General features: G+C 42.8%; 1 protein-coding gene and 2 non-coding genes across 3 annotated transcripts in view; 2 read left to right on the top strand and 1 right to left on the bottom strand.

Moving 5' to 3' along the window:
* The first annotated feature begins 5862 nt into the window (after positions 1–5862).
* The window catches only part of LOC128702308 (G-protein coupled receptor moody), a 94288-nt gene continuing 75192 nt past the window's right edge, over positions 5863–24958 (top strand). Inside the window, exon 1 of the mRNA XM_070102086.1 lies at positions 5863–5938. The gene's annotated coding sequence lies outside the window, so the exon portion shown is untranslated. The remainder of the gene's footprint in view (positions 5939–24958) is intronic.
* Positions 15041–15112, bottom strand: TRNAH-GUG (transfer RNA histidin (anticodon GUG)). The gene has a single exon. It is a non-coding gene; the product is annotated as a tRNA-His (tRNA).
* Positions 16082–16153, top strand: TRNAH-GUG (transfer RNA histidin (anticodon GUG)). Its single transcript has one exon. It is a non-coding gene; the product is annotated as a tRNA-His (tRNA).

Below are 24958 nucleotides of genomic sequence, written 5' to 3'. Positions count from 1 at the left end.
GAACTTCAACCTTAATGACCCACTCGCAGTCGATAATCGCTAATCATAACACACTAATGACCCGTTATTATTCAACTTGGAATATTCAGTTACTAGTGTATATACGACTTTAGATGTATATACGACTTTAGATGTATATACGACTTTAGATGTATATACGACTTTAGATGTATATACGACTTTAGATGTATATACGACTTTAGATGTATATACTCGTTGTTTATATACTCTTAATTATGTTAATTATTATTTTGCAGGATAGAGGAAGAAGGATGGAGAATGATGGAGGAATAAGGGAAAGGAAAGAAGGCTACCTGGAGTGTACTTGGAGTTGCTACCGTGGGGGGTCACCGCCCCCCGCGGCCAGACCAGGTTTACTGGTTTCTGACCTGATCGATCAGGCTGTTTATGGCCGTAGCCTGCAGTCCAACGTATGCACCACAGCCCAGCTGATCAGGAACTGTTTTTTAAGGAATAATATTAATAATATAATAAAAATAGTTCGTTAATAATAATAATAATAATAATAATAATAATAATAATAATAATAATAAATAATGTTATCATTATAATAATCATAATAAGAATAACTCAATAAAAATATTAACAATAATAATAATAATAATAATAATAATAATAATAATAATAATAATAATAATAATAATAATAATAATAATAATAAAAATAATAATAATATTATTATTATTATTATTATTATCATAATAAGAATAACTTAATAATAATATTAACAATAATAATAATAATGCAACAATAATAATAATAATAATAATAATAATAATAATAATAATAATAATATTATTATTATTATTATTATTATTATTATTATTATTATTATTATTATTATTATAAGAATAACTTAATAATAATATTAACAATAGTAATAATAATGCAACAACAACAACAACAACAACAACAACAATAATAATAATAATAATAATAATAATAATAATAATAATAATAATTCAATGATAATGATAATTTACACGGAACTGTCAACTGTAAAAACAAAAGAGCAAACTTGAACCCTCACTAAGGGGACACAAAGTCCTGCACACAAAGCATTCTGCAAGGATCCCAGCAGAGAAAATTACACTGTTTGCATGCCTGGAGAGGCCAATAATTACACTGAAATATGTGGACAGTCGCTTCTTACCCCTTTGGGCAGACTTTTTCTCTGGGTACGTTTAATCCTGTGTAAATTATTGCTTGGGCACTGGCGAAACTCTTGTCAGTTCCTTGTTCTTGGGTGACGTGGGAAGCGTACTTATATATATATATATATATATATATATATATATATATTTTTATATATATATATATATATATATATATATATATATATATATATATATATACATATATAATCGTTGACACACACGTAACAACATGTACCGTATATGCCGCCTTTATATCAACAATGTATCTCTTAAATCTTATTATAAATATATATATATATATATATATATATATATATATATATATATATATATATATATATATCTATATATATATATATATATATGTATCTATGTATATGTAAGGAGAAGAGAATAAACTTACTTCAGGGAAAACTCAAGGTTCTCCCTGAAGCTGTTTGAGAATTTTCTCCTACCACCCCGTATATTTAATGCATATTTTATTTAAAGACAAAATACATTGACAGAACATTCACAAAAATATAATAGAAAGTAAAACAACATAGGTAACTCAGAGCTACATCTCGAATACTTCGTCCAGCTCCCCTGCGGTGGGCCGTGTGCCCAGAATGCTGCAGGCATTTCCTCTCTGGATCGCAACACTGAGCTTCTGAAAGAGGAAGCTGGTCGCTCTGTGGTCCTTGGTTTCTATGATGAGCTTTTCACCCAGCTCTTTGAAGACCTTTAGAGCACACTTGCCCCATGCTCCAAGGGTCTCCGACCCCATTGGGATGACGGTATAGCAAGGGGGAAGGTCTTCATATTTGCAGGTCTTCTGGGTCTCCCTGTGGCTAGCAGCTCCACCCCTTTCCACTACGGAGTATGGCAAGTAGGTGTCTGCCAATGTGGCGGCACAGGTGTAGTCCCAGGCAATCTGCTTTCCATCCTTCCAGGGTAGCATAGTGGCTCCATCAGGACGCTTTTGACTTCCATCAGACCTCTGCATTTGGGGTTCCCGTTGAGCTGGGCAACGGGCTGTGGTGAGGCTTCTCTTTATGATGTCATTGACCTCCTCATGCCTGGCATACTTCCCTTCTGCTGTGTGACACACAAGACCATGAAGTCCGAATTGATCAGCTGTCGAGCTTTGTCCTTTCCTGAAGCTTTGGAGAGCATCTATATATATATATATATATATATATATATATATATATATATATATATATATATATATATATATATATATATATATATATATATATATATATTTACATATATATATAAATGTATATATATAATATGTATATATATATATATATATATATATATATATATATATATATATATATATATATATATATATATATATATATACATATGTGTGTAAATATATATATATATATATATATATATATATATATATATATATATATATATATATATATATATATAAAAAACACAACTACTGTAATCCCTTATTACCTAAATAATTATTGATAATTTGGTCTCGCCTGTTTAATTACAGGTAAGTTGCCGGAACCTGCCAGGATTATTCCTGGAACAGTCCAGCAAACATTCTAGTATCATTCCAGGAAATATTCCAATAGTCTTTCCAAGAAAATTGTAAGGGCATTCTAGCCAACATTCCAAGAGCATTCCAGTTAACATTACAAGAGCATTCCAGTCAACATTCCAAGAGCATTCTGGTCAACATTCCAAGAACATTCCAGTCAACATTACAAGAGCATTCTAGTCAACATTCCATGAGCATTCCAGTCAACATTCCAAGAGCATTCTAGTCAACATTCCAAGAACATTCCAGTCAACATTCCTAGAGCATTTTAGTCAACATTCCTAGAGCATTCCAGTCAACATTCCTAGAGCATTCCAGTCAACATTCCTAGAGCATTCCAGCCAACATTCCAGTACATGGCAACAAACATATTAGTAACTCTCCAGTAAGCATTCCAGAGACATTCCAGGAACACTTTAGCAAACAGGAATGTGCTAGCTCTCATGCCAACATACATTCCAGCAAACATCCCTGGAATACACAGCTGTAATAAGTCTAGAAGAACCTCTGGGAAAATAGGAGTACGAACGAACAGTATATGTTCACTGTGAAGTGTAAGTCTCTCAGTATATATACACTTGAGGGATTAAAGTGTTCTTGACTGGTAGCGAAAATGTGTCATGCAGCCTTAATGGCCTCGCATAGTCGATAAGATTTAAGCCCCATTAACCGGAGTATTGCATCGGGAATATAGTTATCCAAACTCTCATGGAGTTCCACTGAACAATCTGAGTTCATTCGCAGACTGAGCGAGATGTGTAAACAGATCTCCTTACACCTGTTGCCTCTGTTCACTTAACAGTCAGTACTTACCAAAGTTAATAGGTATCTAGGATTATAATCTCGGAATAAGAGGACATAGACGCCTTATAGTCACAAGTGCCACAGAAGAGATTGAGGCAGTGTATAGAGACTAGGAGGACAGGGACGTGGGAAGAAGAGGAGAAAAAAGTAGTGGCAGTGGTAATGGTGGTAAATGGAGGAATGAGTAGGAGTAGTAGTGGTAGAGAACTTCAGCGTAAAGTAAGTTAGAAGTTAGTGGAAGCTGATGGAGTACGCTTGATTACAAAAGCGATCAGTTGATGGTTTTGGACTCAAACCCAGGAGCTACAGCTTGACACTACAAAATGAAGTAGATAAACTGAACAATGGGGCAATAGAAGAATAACATCATAGAATCCTCATCTCATCAAGCACAAATTGAAATGTGAGAAAGTTCAGCGTTTGGTACAAGACTTGTTCCAATACTGCGAGAACTGGGAAAAAAAGCCAAGAAATAATCAAATGAGATTCAATCATAACATACAAGATACTCAGAGTCACGGTAAGGTAAATAGCTACAGATAATTCGAAATGGGAGGGAACAGAATTAGGACGCAAGTGGGAGGTACAAGTTGAGCTGTGAGGGTGTGAGGCTGGTAAACAATAGTATGTAGCAGGAAAGACTATGGTGAAGGCAAACTTAATACATTGATTCAGAGGTAGGGAGTAACCCACACCAGTCAAGCGATGACCATTGGCAAAGACTAAGAGTTAGAGCTTAAGTCCAATAACAAGGTCATTAGGTTTAGGATGGCTAGGATGTGGAATGATCTGGATGAGGAAGTAATGGAGGCAAATTCAGTAATTTCAAATACAAGTAATGTAGGCCCCAAGAGGCTAAGAACGTGAAAAATCTGTCGACCGTGGAGAAGAAAGTAGGCCAAGAGCTATGGCTCGACCCCTCGCATCCAAAACGAGATGAATACACCACAACACCACCACAAACGCACCAGGAACACAGGAATTGAACCAGGAATCTCAGAATTGCTGAAATTGTCGCTCTGAAGCAGGCAATAGATTGTTTGGTTAGGTCCACAATAGTTGAGGAACGACGGGCGGCAACCGATCGCTATTGCATTGGAATGACGCTCTGGGTCTTGTCGGATTTCGGTGGGAATTTGGGAATCCAAGGCTGGAGTGATAATAATAAGAACGAGTTTCTCGCCGCTCTCGTCTGCAAAAATGGTGTAGAATTGAAACGAGAAGAAACTCGTTGTGGCGATCTGTTTGGAAATAGAGAAAAGTGGAGGACGCACAGGTAGTGCATGCATGTGTGTGTGTGTACTCACCTAGTTGTGGTTACAGGGGTTGTGTCATAGCTCCTGGCCCCGCCTCTTTACTGGTCGCTACTGGGTCATTCTCTCCCTGCTCTATGAGCTTTATCATACCTCTTCTTAAAGCTATGTATGGATCCTGCCTCCACTATATCGCTTCCCAGACTATTCCACTTCCTGACAACTCAGGAAGTGGAATAGTCTGGGAAGTGTGTGTGTACTCACCTATTTGTACTCACCTATTTGTGGTTGCAGGGGTCGAGTCTTAGCTCCTGGCCCCGCCTCTTCACCGGTTGCTACTGGGCCCTCTCTCTCCCCGCTCCATGAGCTTTATCAAACCTCGTCTTAAAACTGTGTATGGTTCCTGCCTCCACTACGTGTGTGTGTGGGGGGGGGGACGCCTGAGCTCATTCCCCTCAGCTCAGCCACCAATCAGCAAGTAATTATTTGGATTAATGAAAGTTATTATATACTTCGGCAGCAAAAATAACTTCTTCAGATGAAAAAAAAAATTTGACATCAGCTAACAAAAATGCTGAAAACATTTCCGCAGGTGATTGTTAGGGCCATATTAAAGTTTAGATACACCATAAAACACGTCTTTAAGTTCACAGATGTTACACCTGTTGAATCACAACTAAGACAAGCATATTTATATACTTGTTCTAGCTGTAATGTTATTCACATTGGTAAAACTGGACATCAACACCCTCTCCACATCTTTAAACACTCGCGTTGGCTGGTTAATGGGGTTTAAAGTCTATCGACTACAAGAGGGTCATTAAGGCTGAGCGCTGACCGTTCCATCACCAGTCAAAAATACTTTAATCCCCCCTAAATAGAGATTAAAGTAAGCTCTCGGTATATACACACATTGAGAGACATAAACACTGACAGTATACATATTTCTGAACACGATTTACCAGGACATTTAGGCAATTAGGTAAACCACCATCCAGTACTGTGCACCAACATTGTGAGACATCACAGACCACACTACAGAGGTAAACTCATTCAGTGTTGTTGTCTGGTGGTGCTAACTACAAGGATCAGGCTTCAGTGGAGTCTCTCTACATTCTTGGCAGCAAGTCTTCCCTCTGTCATAGTGAACGGTCAGTAATACTTAACTTTTCGTTAATTCTTTGTCCCTTTTTACACTTGTGTCATGATTTTCTTAGCATAACTTACGATCTGGTCTTTATATTTGATATTGTAATTTTATAGAAAAAGTGAGGATGGAGAAAAGTCGTCCCGGTAATACTGTGAATATTCAAACAGCTCCGGTGAGAACCTTGAATTTTCCCTGAGGTACGTTTGTCTTCTCTTAGGATGAGGGTCCCCAGTAAAGTTCGAGAGGTGGTACCTCCATATATATATATATATATATATATATATATATATATATATATATATATATATATATATATATATATATATATATATATATATCTGTGCCTTGTCCCAAGGTTCGTAGGTTCGAGTCTCCTTCGACCAAAGATTAGTGTTTGTGAATTCTAAACATATATGTATACATAAACACAAACACAATTGATAATTTTTCTGAATATTTCGATTTCGATCTGCTGAAGAGGACCTCGGCAAGTCAGAGAATATATATTTTCGTCTCGGCAACTTTAATGACTATAAATCCAAATCCAGAAAAAAAATTCTCACTCAACGAGAAAACTTTCTCAATTGATGTAAAAATCTCAATTCGAGGGGGGGTGTGGGGGTCAGCTTTTTTGAGGGAAAAAACATTCTCAATCAAGAAAAACTTTCTCAGCGGAAAATGGTTTCTCAGAGAAAAACTTCTTCCATCAACTGAAGATGTTTCTCATTCTGCGCGAAACCTTCCACGATTACCATCAACAGATAAGCTCAGCAACCTTCCGCTGGTGAGGGGCTCTTGATTTAGGGAACTGGATCTGTGCTCCAGTTCCCCGAATTAAGCCAGAATACCTTCCACATCCCCCCCTCACAGGCACTGTATAATCCTACGGGTTTAGCGCTTCCCCTTGATTATAATAATAATAATAATCAGCAACCCTCCAGCCCAGCGAACACACAAGAAACTATATCATTGATTTCCGCTGGTTTTTTTTCCCCCTTTCGTACCACCGGTTGATTTCCATAGGGAGGGATGACGCTGACGTGTCCCTCACGAGGGACCAAAGTACCTGGAGGTGAATATGGCATGTGCAACACTTAATCTCCTTCTCCAAGGAGGATGATGCTCCTCTTTTCTGAGATTTATCACCATCCAGTGGCAGAGAATACAGGAGACGGTGGAAGACGTGAAGCAGGCAGTAGCAGTCTGAAATAATTAGTCGCTGAGCCTTGAGTCGATGTTAGGCTGAGGGACTAATTACCTCAAATTCCTTCTGTTTTTGACCATTCTCCTTTGTATGGACTGATGAAGCCACTGTGTGGCGAAACGTTTCCTCGATAAAGATACCCAAGAGTTGCACATGTGTCTAATTTATCAACTTGTCGGTTTTCTGAACCATTTATCTACAAAATGCATGTTGTGTTTGCCTTTATGTGACTTCAGTATTATTCAGGAGTCTGCCAGTGTCTTGGTGATACTTCAGGAGTCTGCCAGTGTCTTGGTGATACTTCAGGAGTCTGCCAGTGTCTTGGTGATACTTCAGGAGTCTGCCAGTGTCTTGGTGATACTTCAGGAGTCTGCCAGTGTCTTGGTGATACTTCAGGAGTCTGCCAGTGTCTTGGTGATACTTCAGGAGTCTGCCAGTGTCTTGGTGATACTTCAGGAGTCTGCCAGTGTCTTGGTGATACTTCAGGAGTCTGCCAGTGTCTTGGTGATACTTCAGGAGTCTGCCAGTGTCTTGGTGATACTTCAGGAGTCTGCCAGTGTCTTGGTGATACTTCAGGAGGCTGCCAGTGTCTTGGTGACACTTCAGGAGTCTGCCAGTGTCTTGGTGATACTTCAGGAGTCTGCCAGTGTCTTGGTGATACTTCAGGAGTCTGCCAGTGTCTTGGTGATACTTCAGGAGTCTGCCAGTGTCTTGGTGACACTTCAGGAGTCTGCCAGTGTCTTGGTGATACTTCAGGAGTCTGCCAGTGTCTTGGTGATACTTCAGGAGTCTGCCAGTGTCTTGGTGACACTTCAGGAGTCTGCCAGTGTCTTGGTGACACTTCAGGAGTCTGCCAGTGTCTTGGTGACACTTCAGGAGTCTGCCAGTGTCTTGGTGATACTTCAGGAGTCTGCCAGTGTCTTGGTGATACTTCAGGAGTCTGCCAGTGTCTTGGTGACACTTCAGGAGTCTGCCAGTGTCTTGGTGATACTTCAGGAGTCTGCCAGTGTCTTGGTGACACTTCAGGAGTCTGCCAGTGTCTTGGTGATACTTCAGGAGTCTGCCAGTGTCTTGGTGATACTTCAGGAGTCTGCCAGTGTCTTGGTGACACTTCAGGAGTCTGCCAGTGTCGTGGTGACACTTCAGGAGTCTGCCAGTGTCTTGGTGATACTTCAGGAGTCTGCCAGTGTCTTGGTGACACTTCAGGAGTCTGCCAGTGTCTTGGTGATACTTCAGGAGTCTGCCAGTGTCTTGGTGACACTTCAGGAGTCTGCCAGTGTCTTGGTGATACTTCAGGAGTCTGCCAGTGTCTTGGTGATACTTCAGGAGTCTGCCAGTGTCTTGGTGATACTTCAGGAGTCTGCCAGTGTCTTGGTGATACTTCAGGAGTCTGCCAGTGTCTTGGTGATACTTCAGGAGTCTGCCAGTGTCTTGGTGATACTTCAGGAGTCTGCCAGTGTCTTGGTGATACTTCAGGAGTCTGCCAGTGTCTTGGTGATACTTCAGGAGTCTGCCAGTGTCTTGGTGATACTTCAGGAGTCTGCCAGTGTCTTGGTGATACTTCAGGAGTCTGCCAGTGTCTTGGTGATACTTCAGGAGTCTGCCAGTGTCTTGGTGATACTTCAGGAGTCTGCCAGTGTCTTGGTGATACTTCAGGAGTCTGCCAGTGTCTTGGTGATACTTCAGGAGTCTGCCAGTGTCTTGGTGATACTTCAGGAGTCTGCCAGTGTCTTGGTGATACTTCAGGAGTCTGCCAGTGTCTTGGTGATACTTCAGGAGTCTGCCAGTGTCTTGGTGACACTTCAGGAGTCTGCCAGTGTCGTGGTGATACTTCAGGAGTCTGCCAGTGTCTTGGTGATACTTCAGGAGTCTGCCAGTGTCTTGGTGACACTTCAGGAGTCTGCCAGTGTCTTGGTGATACTTCAGGAGTCTGCCAGTGTCTTGGTGATACTTCAGGAGTCTGCCAGTGTCTTGGTGACACTTCAGGAGTCTGCCAGTGTCGTGGTGATACTTCAGGAGTCTGCCAGTGTCTTGGTGATACTTCAGGAGTCTGCCAGTGTCTTGGTGACACTTCAGGAGTCTGCCAGTGTCTTGGTGATACTTCAGGAGTCTGCCAGTGTCTTGGTGATACTTCAGGAGTCTGCCAGTGTCTTGGTGACACTTCAGGAGTCTGCCAGTGTCGTGGTGATACTTCAGGAGTCTGCCAGTGTCTTGGTGATACTTCAGGAGTCTGCCAGTGTCTTGGTGATACTTCAGGAGTCTGCCAGTGTCTTGGTGATACTACAGGAGTCTGCCAGTGTCTTGGTGATACTTCAGGAGTCTGCCAGTGTCTTGGTGATACTTCAGGAGTCTGCCAGTGTCTTGGTGACACTTCAGGAGTCTGCCAGTGTCTTGGTGACACTTCAGGAGTCTGCCAGTGTCTTGGTGATACTTCAGGAGTCTGCCAGTGTCTTGGTGATACTTCAGGAGTCTGCCAGTGTCTTGGTGATACTACAGGAGTCTGCCAGTGTCTTGGTGATACTACAGGAGTCTGCCAGTGTCTTGGTGATACTTCAGGAGCCTGGCAGTGCCTTAGTGAACCTCCGAGACAAACTTGAGAATGGGAAAGTGTCGTTGTGAGGTACAAGAGACTTACTTGATGACTTCTTCGACTTATTTCAAAGTTGGTAGCGTTTTCTGGCCGTCTGCGGCTTCCCATGCAAATCCTTTTCGCAACTTTACCGTCACCACCACCAGCACCACTACCACAACCAGCAGTACTACCATCAGTATCACCACCAGCACCACTACCACAACCAGCAGTACTACCATTAGCATCACCACCAGTACCACTACCACAACCAGCAGTACTACCATCAACATCACCACCAGCACCACTACCACAACCAGCAGTACTACCATCAGCATCACCACCAGCACCACTACCACAACCAGCAGTACTACCATTAGCATCACCACCAGCACCACTACCACAACCAGCAGTACTACCATCAGTATCACCACCAGCACCACTACCACAACCAGCAGTACTACCATCAGTATCACCACCAGCACCACTACCACAACCAGCAGTACTACATCAGCACCACCACCAGCACCACTACCACAACCAGCAGTACTACCATCAGCAGCACCACCAGCACTACATCAGCACCACCACTGAGTCTATGCTCTTAACTCGCATAGCATAATCTGAGCGGGTGCAACAACGTCCTCCTGGTGATGGTAGTCGTGAGTGATGGTGTTGTGGTCACCTGGAAACGCAAGTCTCTATCGGATATTGACCTCAACTGGTAGACCTATAACTTCCAAGTCCTATGGAACATGCTAAACCACTAACTAGCAGGCCTTAAAAAAAACTCCCAAAAGACCTTGACAACTAAGAACAATAACTGGCAGAACTATAACGTCCAAGTCGAGTCCTTCTATGCTAAGTACAGAAGGAGCGTCTGATATAAGCCATCAGCTGCAACAAAGGTTTCTGCTGCAGTCAGCATAAAGCTAAGCACTGCGCATATTCCACCTTACACCTCTAACAGCGACTTTTTCCTTTCTTCCGTGGCGTAAATATGATTCTTAATCTTGGTAACTGGTCGTAAAGTGTGTTTATGAGCGCGTTGCTTCGCCCGCCTCGAGAATCCCAGGCAACCTTCACTGTGCCTCCACAAGATAATACAAGTCTTGCAAATTAAACCACACACGAGTCTGAGGGTATTAGTTTTTCTGTGGCAGTTGCTGGTAGTTTCCTGTTGTGATAGTTACAGGCAGTTGTAGTGGTCACTAGTAATTTATCCATGCGTTAATTGTAGTTTTGTATAGTTGTGAATGGTGATTATTCTTAATTACAATAAAGGAGGTACATATATATATATATATATATATATATATATATATATATATATATATATATATATATATATATATATATATATATATAATGATTTTTTCTTTCTAAAAATTTATTTAGATATGAAATAGGTCTAAAAATGCATGAAAAATATTGTTCATTTGATGTCAGAGATCGTTCCTAAAACTAAAGAAGTTAGTTTCTGAAGCTATCGTAATAGATCATTCCTTGAACTATCGTATCCTTCTCGAGAATATAACTATCGTAGTCTACTTTCTGAAAGTACTGTACAAGCTGTAACGTTATTACAGGTTTCTTTTTTAATCTCCCTCAGAGACAGAATCAAGGGGAGACGAAAGAAAAAAATAAATATGAAAGAGAAGCAGAGAGGACGAAATCCCTGAGGTTATAATAAAATATTTAACCAATATCTAGCCTAGACAGGACTCGCAGCAATGGTTTTAATTGGAAAAATTCAGATTCAGGAAGAATATAGGAAAGTACTGGTTTGGTAATAGAGTTGTGGAGGAGTGGAACAAACTCCCGAGTACCGTTATAGAAGCTAAGACGTTGTGCAGTTTTAAAAATAGGTTAGATAAATACATGAGTGGGTGTGAGTTGAACCTAACTAGCTTGTGCTACTAGGTCCGATGCCGTGCTCATTCCTTAAATGAATGTGACCTGGCCTGGCTAGGTTAAGGCATTGGATTAAGCCTGCAGGAGAATTGGACCTGCCTCGCATGGGCCAGTAGGCCTGCAGCAGTGTTCCTTTTTTCTTATGTTCTCATATTCTTAAGAAATTGAGAAAGTCACAACGCCAGACAGCTTCGTCGTTAAGTTAGATAGACACACAAGATGCTTAATCTGGAAATGATTGGAAAAACTTCCAGTGGAATGCTAATCGAATTTCCTCCCGGTGCTGGTTCCGTATCAGAGGTCAAACCTAGACAAAGATATATTTTACCCTTCTCTTCCCAATTCCCACTACATGATGCTGGTAGGTGAGTTTTCTGGTCTACTGTCCTTGCCCTAAAGCACAAATAACAAGCACGTACGAGAGCCCAGCTTACTACGACGTTTCGGTTCGACTTGGACCATTTAGAAAGTCGGGTTATTTGTGTATTGTTCCAGTCACGGTATTGTACCTTTTTGTTCTTGCCTCAGACACCTAGATAATGTAGAAGTCATTAATCTAGATGTTTATGGGTCTTCTCTATGGGAGATAGCCTCGGTTAGGACTTGAATATATAGTGCTGTCTAACCAAACCATACCACGGGCGGGGATAGAACCCGCGGTCAGAGAGTTTCAAAACTCCAGACCGTCGCGTTAGCCACTGGACCAGCTAGCCACAGTAAGATTCGTCCAACTAGGTATATTTCTACACCATAGGAAGGTTAGCATAGGCCACCACTGTGACCACAAATGCAAGTTTTTACAGACGAATCTCCACCTAGCGTTGCCGTGACGAACTCTAGCTCAAGTCCCCTCAAAGCCGTGACTCAAGTAGTGTTATCTATTTTTCCCCTCATGTACTCTTGTGCATGCGAGTACATGGTAAAGAAATGAAGATTAGAGCGTACTCTCCTAGACTCCTCTCCTCGCTCTCTCGCCATATTCAGTCCCCCATCTCCCCCTCTCTTCTCCCTCTTCTCCTTTTCTCTACCCTCTCTTATTCTCCCTCCTTCTTTCCCCCCTCCTCTCCCCCACTTAAACATAACTCTCCTGTGTGTGCTTTCTAAACAAACAAAAAAACAATTTGTTTATCCCAGTCTACAGTTTTCCAAATAAGAAACGAAACAGGGAAAAATCTCTCGAGTTTTCCTGCCAAATGGTTATTGACGACCTGAGTGCCTTTTTTTTCGTTATTTTTTATTAAAACACATGTGTAATATTTCGGAATTTCAATATGGAGCAAATTGACTGCAATATATTGGGCCAGAATACATTGCAGGATAATTTTTTTTAATAATTTACCAAAAATACCTACTGTTGAATTATTGGGAAGCAATATTTAAATTATCAACGTGGTAAAAATATAAGATATAATATATATATATATATATATATATATATATATATATATATATATATATATATATATATATATATATATATATATATATATATATATATGGGTCCCACAATTTACACCAGAGGTGGACCCCATCCCACATTAAAAAAAAAAAAAAAAAAAAAAAAATATATATATATATATATATATATATATATATATATTACGTGGTGCATGACCCTTACCTGTTTAGCGCTTCCCGCGTCTCTAACATTAATTTGCATTTACAGAGCTTCTACACTGTCATGATAATTAACCTAGATAACCGACTCAGTAGGTTTTATCTCTATCCTTATCTCAGTTCGGTAGGTTATCTACCCTTATCCCAATTCTTTTCTGTATCCTTATCTCATTTCCGTACGCTGTCCTCTCTATCTCAGTTCTATGTTTCTTTCTCTCAATTCTATGTGTTTTCCTCTTTATATTTATCTCGGTTCTGTATTTTCTGTATCTTTATCTTAGTTCTATATGCTTTCCTCTTTATCTCAGTTCCATGTTCTCTCTCTAACATTCTCTCCATTCACATTCCAACTCCCTCACGAAGATCTAACCTCGTGATGTAATCCACCTCGGCGGCCGATGATGAAACTAAGACGTGATGGAAGTGGGTTTCGAAACCCGACAGATTGAAGAATGAGACACTTGTGTAACATTTGGTTGTGTACGAATGGTATATAATACCGACAAGATGAGATTAAGACACATGTGCAACATCTGGGTATCTTTATTGTAGACGTTTCGCCATCCAGTGGCTTTATCAATACAAATTCTAGGACATAACTTGAAGACAGTAGAACTATGTACAGAAGATGAGGTAATCAGTCAGAACAGCACCATAGTCGTGGAGAATCTCCACGACTATGGTGCTCTTCGCACCTACTCCTAGGTTGAGGGACTGATTACCTCATCTTCTGTACATAGTTCTACTGTCTTCAAGTTATGTCCTAGAATTTGTATTGATAAAGCCACTGGATGGCGAAACGTCTACAATAAAGATACCCAGATGTTGCACATGTGTCTTAATCTCAACATTTGGTTAACTTTATTGAGGGAGCGTTTCTCATCTTCCACAGCTCTTCTCTGTCTTGGACTGACGAAGCCACTGACTGGCCAAACATTTCCTCACTGATGATTCGCAGATGTTGCCCAAGTGTGTAATTTTACAATTCGCTAAGACCTTACGATGTTGTGTACCGTCCTGGACGAGTGTCTAAGTGTGTATTTTTGGTGGAGAGAAAATCTTGAAGGGCGATGATGGATCCAGGATGTGTGTGTGGGGGGGAGATCCACTATGAAACCAGAGAACAAAAAGGCACAATATCGTGACTGGAACATTGCAAAAATAACCCACACAAGGATAGAGACAAGCTACAACGACGTATCGGTCCGATTTAACCATTTACAGAGTCAGTGTGCGGGTTGTGTACTGTAAAACTAATTACGCTTAAGTTTGATGGCGCCTAAACCCAGAGGGGCTGCAGAAGCGACTTAGGTTCACAATACTTAAAAATTTTGCTCTAATGTATGGGAAGTTTTTTTTTTTTAAATATTAATATAGTGTAATTCACTACAAAAAAATTAGAATAAAAGATTATTAAAGTATATAGGCTAGCCGTTGCTGGTTTCCAAGGGGCCCCCATAACAGTTCAAGCTTCAGGGCCCCAAAAATGTAGGTCCACCACTGGATGGGTCCATAGACATGACCTAACACTTCCCTAATTAGAAGAAATAAATATTGTGTTGACTAAATTTGATTAGAAAGTCCACCTACGGCTCAAAAAAAATCGACCTTTCATCTCGGACCCTGTCATACCTACTCCTGAAACTGTGTGTACAAACATATGGCTAAGGTAGATGACCTTACGATCTACATTGAGTCTATTTCAGAACAAAACTGTGGAGTTTGGGAGAGTGTAGTGAAAAATCGACATACAGACACTCGACTTTAAATCATTAAGCCGGAAAAATACTCCACCCACCTGCCGTGACCAGGATTCGAACCTGGGTTATTGCGGCCACAACGCAATGTACTAACCACTATACGATCACGGCCACCGAGGAGATGTACGAAGTCTTTGCTAAGACATATTTTAAATACAAAACTAACCCGCACGTAGGAGAGAGAAGCTTAGAACGACATTTTGATCTGACTCGAGCCAGTGGCTGTATTGTGCCTTCTTGTTCTGCATGTTTTAAATACCTTGTAGTGATCAAGGTGTCAGATCAGAAGCTGGTGGTTATTTACCTTCTTACAGTAGTTGTAGTTCCAGGCAACTGAAGAATAATAGTTGAATTTGTGAGTGCAATATTACCAAAGGACCCCAATGGAAATAAGTCACTCTGTCTGACTTTTTTGGGTTATCCTAGGTTCTCTACACATATGCTGCTATGTATGATAATTCTATGTAACTGTATTTGTGTATACCTGAATAAACTTACTTACTTACTTACTTACCAGCATCAGTCATCAAATAGTTTATCGGTATTGATGCTTGTGAATTTCTAGTATCTCTCTATCTTTCTCCCTATCTTTTCCTTATCTCACTCTCCTATTTTCTCCCCCTATGAATAACCATAAAACTACTCTTTCTGATTTCTTGAAGTTCGTCTCTCTCTCTCTCTCTCTCTCTCTCTCTCTCTCTCACACACACACACACACGGGGCCAGGAGCTATGACTCGACCCCTGCAACCACAAATAGGTGAGTACACACACAGGCAGGAACCATACATAGCTTTAAGATGAGGTATGATAAAGCTCATGGAGCAGGGAGAGTGAGAACCTAGTAGCACTCAGTGAAGAAGCGGGGCCAGGAGCTGAGTCTCGACCCATGCAACCACAATTAGGCGAGTACAATTAGGTGAGTACACAGACACACCTGTCTACTGGACTGATACGAGGTGATTGGAATTACTAATATCTTAGTGCTAACTTCGCCTACTTCGCTAAAACTACCCGGAACCACAATAATCGCTTGTACTTCACGGAGGGTTATTATCGAGAAGTGAAAACAGAACTGGTGGCCGTGATCGTATAGTGGTTAGTACATTGCGTTGTGGCCGCAATAACCCAGGTTCGAATCCTGGTCACGGCAGGTGGTTGTGTTTTTTTTTTTTTTAAGGCTGATTGTTGTTGTAGTGCCATAAAGTGCCGGAACACTTGTGGGTCATTCAGAGCAACAAGTGTTGGACGCTTGATCATCCGTTCACTAATAGCAACACGTCAACTCGACTCCAATATCTGGCTCTCCAGTCAGTTCCTGACCAGCCGTGTTGTGGTGAATACACTGGGCTGTTTGAGGCGGCTACCAACAGCTTGGCCAATCAGACCAGCAACCAGGAGAGTTGGTCTGGTACCTGGCGAAGGAGGCGGTTAACCTCCCGCCTATATCCCAGAGGATCTATAGAAGTGACCAGAGAATCATCTCTCTGGTTTTGAGAGGGACCTCCCTAGTATGGGCTAGTAGGCCTGCTGCAGTGTTCCTTTCTCATGTTCTTGTGATATGGTAAAAGCATGACCACAGTACCGGTGGATTCAACTTACATGGCTCTTCTCTCATGCCTACGGGCTTAGCGCTCCCCCATGATTAAAATCTCTCATACTATGGAAGGACATTCCAACTCTTTCGACCTTCTCACTATCTAGTCTGTATCCTGGGTAGGCCTCGACGGTTCTACCCAGGACACAACGGAATTAACGCAAGGGACCACAGTTTAGAGCAGTCAGCGTGGAATTGCGGTTCACCACAACGACCTCAATGGAAAAAGTCTGATTTCTTTTTTTGAGGGAGGGTTATCAAAGGTAATTTACACATATGTTACTAGGTGTGGTAATTGTAACTGTGTGGACCTGTACCTAAATAAAATTACACTATTCCTTCTGCCACTTATGTTTCTGACCATCACACCTCGCCTGGTAGACCCGGTCTACAAGGTGTAGACAAAAGACACATAGATACCGATCAAGACACTGAAGAAACGTTTCGCCACGAGTGGCGAAACGTTTCTTCAATGAAAGTTTGAAGCAGTGCGTCTTGGTTAGTTAGTTTAATATGTTTATTATGCACCCCATACCCATCCTGTTGGCGGTAGTCAAAAGATTACAGAGGTACATAATGGGTCCAGGGACTGGGCCTCAAAGTTTTGATAGCTGAGCAAGTTACAGAGGTAATGAATTCACAGTTTACAAAGGTAATGAACTCACAATTTACAAAGGTAATGAACTCCAGGTAGGTCTAGTCACAATCATGACAAGTCTTGGTATTGTCCTGTTACCCTATGCTGACCTCCAAACCCGTGTTGTACACCTGGTTTACACATAGACGTGAAGCAGTGCCAATTCCTTATGACCCAAATCCCAGTGCCAAGTCCCTATGACCCAAGTCCCTATTACCCAAATCCCAATGCCAAGTCCCTGTGACCCAAATCCCAGTGCCAAGTCCCTATGACCCAAGTCCCTATTACCCAAATCCCAATGCCAAGTCCCTGTGACCCAAATCCCAGTGCCAAGTCCCTATGATCCAAGTCCCAGTGACAAGTCTCTAAGACCCCCCTGATAGACCATTGGAGTCTGTCACGGGGCTTCATTATCCTCTAGAGCCTCTCTCAGCTGAACCTGTCTCAGCTGCACCTGTCTCAGCTGCACCTGTCTCAGCTGCACCTGTCTCAGCTGCACCTGTCTCAGCTGCACCTGTCTCAGCTGCACCTGTCTCAGCTGCACCTGTCTCAGCTGCACCTGTCTCAGCTGCACCTGTCTCAGCTGCACCTGTCTCAGCTAAACTTACTATGAACATCTAACTTAAAATATAACAATAAGAATACATTATACATTCGTCTTTTAAGAGGTGTATATATAAGTTACTCTCAGTATACACACGAGATATACAATCTCTGAAAATATAGACATTGAAAGTGTAATGTATATAACACAGTGAGTTTATATCCTAGGTTGGTAATGTTGACTGTTCAGGACGCTCATCCTTTTTCCCTCTTCTCTATTCTCTCGCCTTCCTTCTTCCTCCCTCCGTACACTTTCCTTCTCCCTCCGTACACCTTCCTTCTCCCTCGGTACACCTTCCTTCTCCCTCCGTACACCTTCCTTCTCCCTCTGTACATCTTCCTTCTCCCTCCGTACACCTTCCTTCTCCCTCCGTACACCTTCCTTCTCCCTCTGTACACCTTTTTTCTCCCTCCGTACACCTTCCTTCTCCCTCCGTACACGTTCCTTCTCCCTCCGTACACCTTCCTTCTCCCTCCGTACACCTTCCTTCTCCCTCCGTACACCTTCCTTCTCCCTCTGTACACCTTCCTTCTCCCTCCGTACACCTTCCTTCTCCCTCTGTACACCTTCCTTCTCCCTCCGTACACCTTCCTTCTCCCTCGGTACACCTTCCTTCTCCCTCGGTACACCTTCCTTCTCCCTCCGTACACCTTCCTTCTCCCTCCGTACACCTTCCTTCTCCCTCTGTACACCTTCCTTCTCCCTCCGTACACCTTCCTTCTCCCTCGGTACACCTTCCTTCTCCCTCCGTACACCTTCCTTCTCCCTCGGTACACCTTCCTTCTCCCTCCGTACACCTTCCTTCTCCCTCTGTACACCTTCCTTCTCCCTCCGTACACCTTCCTTCTCCCTCTGTACACCTTCCTTCTCCCTCCGTACACCTTCCTTCTCCCTCTGTACACCTTCCTTCTCCCTCCGTACACCTTCCTTCTCCCTCGGTACACCTTCCTTCTCCCTCCGTACACCTTCCTTCTCCCTCGGTACACCTTCCTTCTCCCTCGGTACACCTTCCTTCTCCCTCGGTACACCTTCCTTCTCCCTCCGTACTCCTTCCTTCTCCCTCCGTACTTCTCCCTACAGTCTCTGGGGATTCCTTCACATAAAGAAAAGTGATCTGTATTTTCCTGAGCTTCCAGTGCCTTGATTTTCTCTAAAAGCAGAGCTATTGTCCACACTGTACTGGTGCATCTCTCTCTCTCTCTCTCTCTCTCTCTCTCTCTCTCTCTCTCTCTCTCTCTCTCTCTCTCTCTCTCAAATCTTTCTAAAACTCCCTACCACACCCTCCTTAACTTTCCCCTCCATTCACTACCTTCCCCCATCTTTATTGCCAACTTTATTATCGCTTACATACCACTCTCTTGGAAATTATTCCCCCGTGTGATTCCTCCTCTTCCTTCCTTCCTTCTACTCTTCTATTCTCCATTATCTTATATTATCTTTCATTATCACTATAACATTTATTCTACTTACACATTAATTCTTGTATATTATTACTATTATCTATTGCTAGTAAATACATCTAGGAATAGAAGGTATGGAGAGGAAGAGTGAGGAGAAGAGGAAGAGGAAATGTGAGAAGAGAATGAGGAAGAGTGAGGAGGAGAAGATGATGAGGAAGTGTGAGAAGATGATGAGGAAGAGTGAGAAGAAGAGGATGAGGAAGTGTGAGAAGATGGTGAGGAAGAGTGGGGAGGAGAAGAGGATGAGGAAGTGTGAGAAGATGATGAGGAAGAGTGGGGAGGAGAAGAGGATGAGGAAGTGTGAGAAGATGATGAGGAAGAGTGAGGAGGAGAAGAGGATGAGGAAGTGTGAGAAGATGATGAGGAAGTGCGAGAAGAGGATGAGGAAAAGTGAGGAGGAGAAGATGAGGAAGTGTGAGAAGAGGATGAGGAAGTGTGAGAAGATGATGAGGAAGAGTGAGGAGGAGAAGAGGATGAGGAAGTGCGAGAAGAGGATGAGGAAAAGTGAGGAGGAGAAGATGAGGAAGTGTGAGGAGAAGAGGATGAGGAAAAGTGAGGAGGAGAAGATGAGGAAGTGTGAGGAGAAGAGGATGAGTGGGGAGGAGGAGATGGTAAAGATATGTTAAAAGTGCTTTAAAATCCAGGAAAATTCAGTGTACGTATTCTTTGATCTCTATTTCCAGTCTCTCTTATTCCCGTTCTTCCCCTACCTTATTTTTTGCTTCTCTCTCTCTCTCTCTCTCTCTCTCTCTCTCTCTCTCTCTCTCTCTCTCTCTCTCTCTCTCTCTTATACTTTTCATCCTAATCTGTTATTCTCTCTTATCCCTTGTATTCCCACTGTTTGTTTCTCACATCCTTTTTATTCCTACTCTTTTTCTGTTTCTCTTATCCCTTTTATTCCTACTGTTACTCTCTCTTATCACTTTCTGCTTACTCTGTTTCTTTTAATCTCTTTAATCCCCGTTTTTCTCTGCTTTATTTCTCCTACTTTGCTCGACACTTCTAGATTTATTCACAAGATTAGATTTACCAGCACTAACCTTACTTAGTCAGCCTTGCTGGTTAGATTTCCTAGCATCTTAGCTAACATGTATACTTGTATGTTACCCGTATGTTACATGTATGTTACCCGTATGTTACATGTATGCTACCTGTTAGTTACCTGTAGCCGGGGGTCACTGCCCCCGCGGCCATTTCTCAGACCAGCTGGTGACCTGATTGACCATTCGAGATACTATTGTTAACTAAGATTAATGCAGCTTCTACGTGTGTGTGTGTGTGTGTGTGTGTGCAGTGGTGCACACCCTGCGTCCATTAGGCAGTGAAGGTGAGACATCATTACACTCCCGGTCATTATTCAGGGCAGGATAATGACCCGTGTCCAGCGTAATGACTTGGGTTGTCAACATCCTCTGAACACGCAACACCTTGTTCAATGGACTCTCTTCTCTCTCTCTCTCTCTCTCTCTCTCTCTCTCTCTCTCTCTCTCTCTCTCTCTCTCTCTCTCTCTCTCAGACGTTTAATTTTCACTGTTCGTAAATGCGTTATTATTCCCTCCAATACTTCCCTCGTTTGTACCTCTTCTGCATCCTCTTCTCTCTCTTTCCACTTTCCACATATTCCCCCACCTCCGCTTCCCCTCTACACAGCATCCGGAAGAGGGGAAGTATCGTACTGGCCCCAGGGGAGAATTTGAAGTCCTCTTCCCCTTGGGACAACCCGGAGGTGAGCGGGCAGAGGATGGAGAGGTCGGGGTGGGCGGTTGGCGGGGGGAGAAAAGGAGGGAGTGGGTGGGAAGGGGGAAGCCAAGCACCAGCTGTGGAAGGGATTAAGGATATAACCAACGGGAGGCAGCAGCTGGTCTGAAGAAACATATGGCAGGACATATCAATTAGCGTGATCGAGTGTACTGCAAGAGACAAGATACTTAATCACGTCAGACAACAGTGTCACAAGTACAATAAAGCGTAACAGACAATTCATAAAGGCGTCACAAGAAAGCATATATGTCGAGTTCGCATCGGATGGAGGGAAGGTGAAGGAAACACACTGTAGGTTGTGGCCTGATGGCTAAAACTCTTGCTTCACACGTCGAGGGTTCGGGTTCGATTCCCGGAGAGGGTAGAAACATTGGGTCTGTTTCCTTACACCGGTTACCTATGTTCCCCATCAGCAAAATGGGTACCTGAGAGTGAACTGGTGTGGGTCGCATCCTGGAACAAAACTGACCTAATTTGCAGAAAATGCTCTGCATAACAAGCAACTTTCTATGTAGTAGAGTGTTATGGATGTCAACTAGGCTTGTATACCTGGTACATGTACTTGTAGAAATAAAGATATACAGAGCGATATATTGGGTAAATTCGTGACGGAGCCCAGCCTGCCTGTTCGCATCTCTAGCGTGAGGGTAACCAACTTTCCCCGTTGACTCACAACGCATGCGCATGGGAGTCTGTGGCGTCATAGGTAGCAGGCGAAGTAGATTATAAATGATATTTGAATTCCTACTACACAAGTAATACATATATTTACTCCTAATGGATATAATCATAACCATGATTTTTTAAGAGGTGGGCCGGCAAGCCAGCAGAAGTCCTCGGTCAGATGACCAAAAGCTCCAGCTGTGGGTCATCATATGACTAAGAACTGTAACAGGATACACTTGTCTTGTTTCCTGACAAACACTGAACCTACTTACCTACCACGGAAGTATTGCTGTTGACAGCTCGGTGATGCTAATGTGTGGCGTCCCCGCCATGCGGCTAAGAATGTATAGATAGCTTGGATGACCCAAACATTGTAGCTATCACAGAGACAAAACTGACATAAATCAGATGCTATATTTCAATCAGGATTGTAAGTGATAAGGAAAGAGGGGAAACAAAGAAGGCAGAACAAAGACAGAAGGCAGACATTTCAGGCTTTAGGCTGATTCTATACAATACTAAGGAAAGCTGTATACAGGAACATAAGACATTTGAATGTAATGTATTACATATCACAGTGAATCATGGAATCAATGATAATGTAATTAAACAATTACACAAAAAAGTACCAACTATCACAAAAAAATACAAAATAGCATCACAAAAAGTAAAAAATGTCACAAAAAATACACAATATCTCAAAGTACAAAAAACATCACAAACTCGGAAAAATTGTCACAAATAAGTAAAGTTTTTGTTTCAGGCGACATTTCGATCAGACGAAACGTTTGTCTACAAAAATCGCTTCATCTGCATTACCTTTCGACCACAGGTCCAAAAAATACGGAAAATACGGAAGAAAAAATACACAATAAAGGAAAACATAAATAAGTAAAGATCAAGTAAGTAAATAAAGAAAAAATATAATTGAATATAACATCTAAAAAAGGAAATATAAACGTAAATAAAACAGGAAAAAAAAATAAAAAAAACACGTGAGGGCCCCTAAAGCGAGGCGAAAAATGTGGAAAACAGAATCATTAACGAAAATAAAATTAACGGTTAAAGCGATTTGCTTTATTAGGTTTAAAGCTTACCAACTACACTAGGGTCATCAACACTGGGCAAGGAACACACCTTAATGTATATAATTTTGATGAACTAGAGATGGCTAGTGGAGTTTCAAGCTTATCGACTGCAGCAGGGTCATTAAGGCTGCACGTAACTTGTTCACAACCAGTCGAGAATAACTTCAGTGTATATAGTACTATCATTTATAGAACTGCGGCTATCCAGGACTCGATCCTGCGTCGCCATGCCCAGCCCTGCTAGGTATGTGGTCCAGTGGACCACAAATTTGTGGTCCAGTGGATAGATGCGTACTATGCCCTGTTCTCACAGGGCTGGGCATGGCGACGCAGGATCGAGTCCCAGCTAGCCGCAGCTCTTTATACAGTGAGATACATACACCTCTCTGTGTGCCTCCTGACAACAGTGTAAGAGGTTCGTTACTGTTTTTGTTTTTAACACGACGGCCATTTCAAATCGAGTCAGGATGACCCGAGAAAGAAGTAACACTTTCATTATCATTCATTCCATTACTGTCTTGCCAGAGGCACCCTACACTACACTTAAAAAACCGCAACATATTAAAACCCCTCCAGTTTAAGGAGAGAGATTCTCGTGATGGGTAAGTCACCACTCTCCTCCCCACACGAGTCCCTCACACACACACACCACTCCCTCACACACCACTCCCATACACACCACTCCCTCACACACCACTCCCTCACACACCACTCCCTCACACACCACTCCCTTACACGCCACTCCCTTACACACCACTCCCTTACACGCCACTCCCTCACACACCACTCCCTCACACACCACTCCCTCACACACCACTCCCATACACACCACTCCCTCACACACCACTCCCTCACACACCACTCCCTCACACACCACTCCCTTACACGCCACTCCCTTACACACCACTCCCTTACACGCCACTCCCTTACACACCACTCCCTTACACACCACTCCCTTACACACCACTCCCTTACACACCACTCCCTTACAAACCACTCCCTTACACACCACTCCCTCACACACCACTCCCTTACACGCCACTCCCTTACACGCCACTCCCTTACACACCACTCCCTTACACACCACTCCCATACACACCACTCCCTCACACACCACTCCCTTACACGTCACTCCCTTACACGCCACTCCCTTACACACCACTCCCTTACACACCACTCCCTTACACACCACTCCCTTACACACCACTCCCTCACACACCACTCCCTTACACACCACTCCCTTACACACCACTCCCTTACACACCACTCCCTTACACACCACTCCCTTACACACCACTCCCTTACACACCACTCCCTTACACACCACTCCCTCACACACCACTCCCTTACACGCCACTCCCTTACACGTCACTCCCTTACACACCACTCCCTTACACACCACTCCCTTACACACCACTCCCTTACACACCACTCCCTTACACACCACTCCCTTACACACCACTCCCTTACACACCACTCCCTTACACACCACTCCCTTACAAACCACTCCCTTACACACCACTCCCTTACACACCACTCCCGCACACACCACTCCCACACACACCACTCCCACACACACCACTCCCACACACCACTCCCACACGCACCACTCCCTTACACACCACTCCCTTACACACCACTCCCTTACACACCACTCCCTTACACACCACTCCCTTACACACCACTCCCTCACACACCACTCCCTTACACGCCACTCCCTTACACACCACTCCCTTACACACCACTCCCTTACACACCACTCCCTTACACACCACTCCCACACACACCACTCCCACACACACCACTCCCACACACACCACTCCCACACACACCACTCCCACACACACCACTCCCACACACACCACTCCCACACACACCACTCCCACACACACCACTCCCACACACACCACTCCCACACACACCACTCCCACACACACCACTCCCTTACACACCACTCCCTTACACACCACTCCCTTACACACCACTCCCTTACACACCACTCCCTTACACACCACTCCCTTACACACCACTCCCTTGCACACCACTCCCTTACACGCCACTCCCTTACACGCCACTCCCTTACACGCCACTCCCTTTCACACCACTCCCTTACACACCACTCCCTTACACACCACTCCCTTACAC

Source organism: Cherax quadricarinatus, chromosome 80 (genome assembly GCF_038502225.1).
Source record: "Cherax quadricarinatus isolate ZL_2023a chromosome 80, ASM3850222v1, whole genome shotgun sequence".
NCBI lineage: Eukaryota > Metazoa > Arthropoda > Malacostraca > Decapoda > Parastacidae > Cherax > Cherax quadricarinatus.
This window is presented reverse-complemented; position numbering and strand designations above follow the sequence as displayed.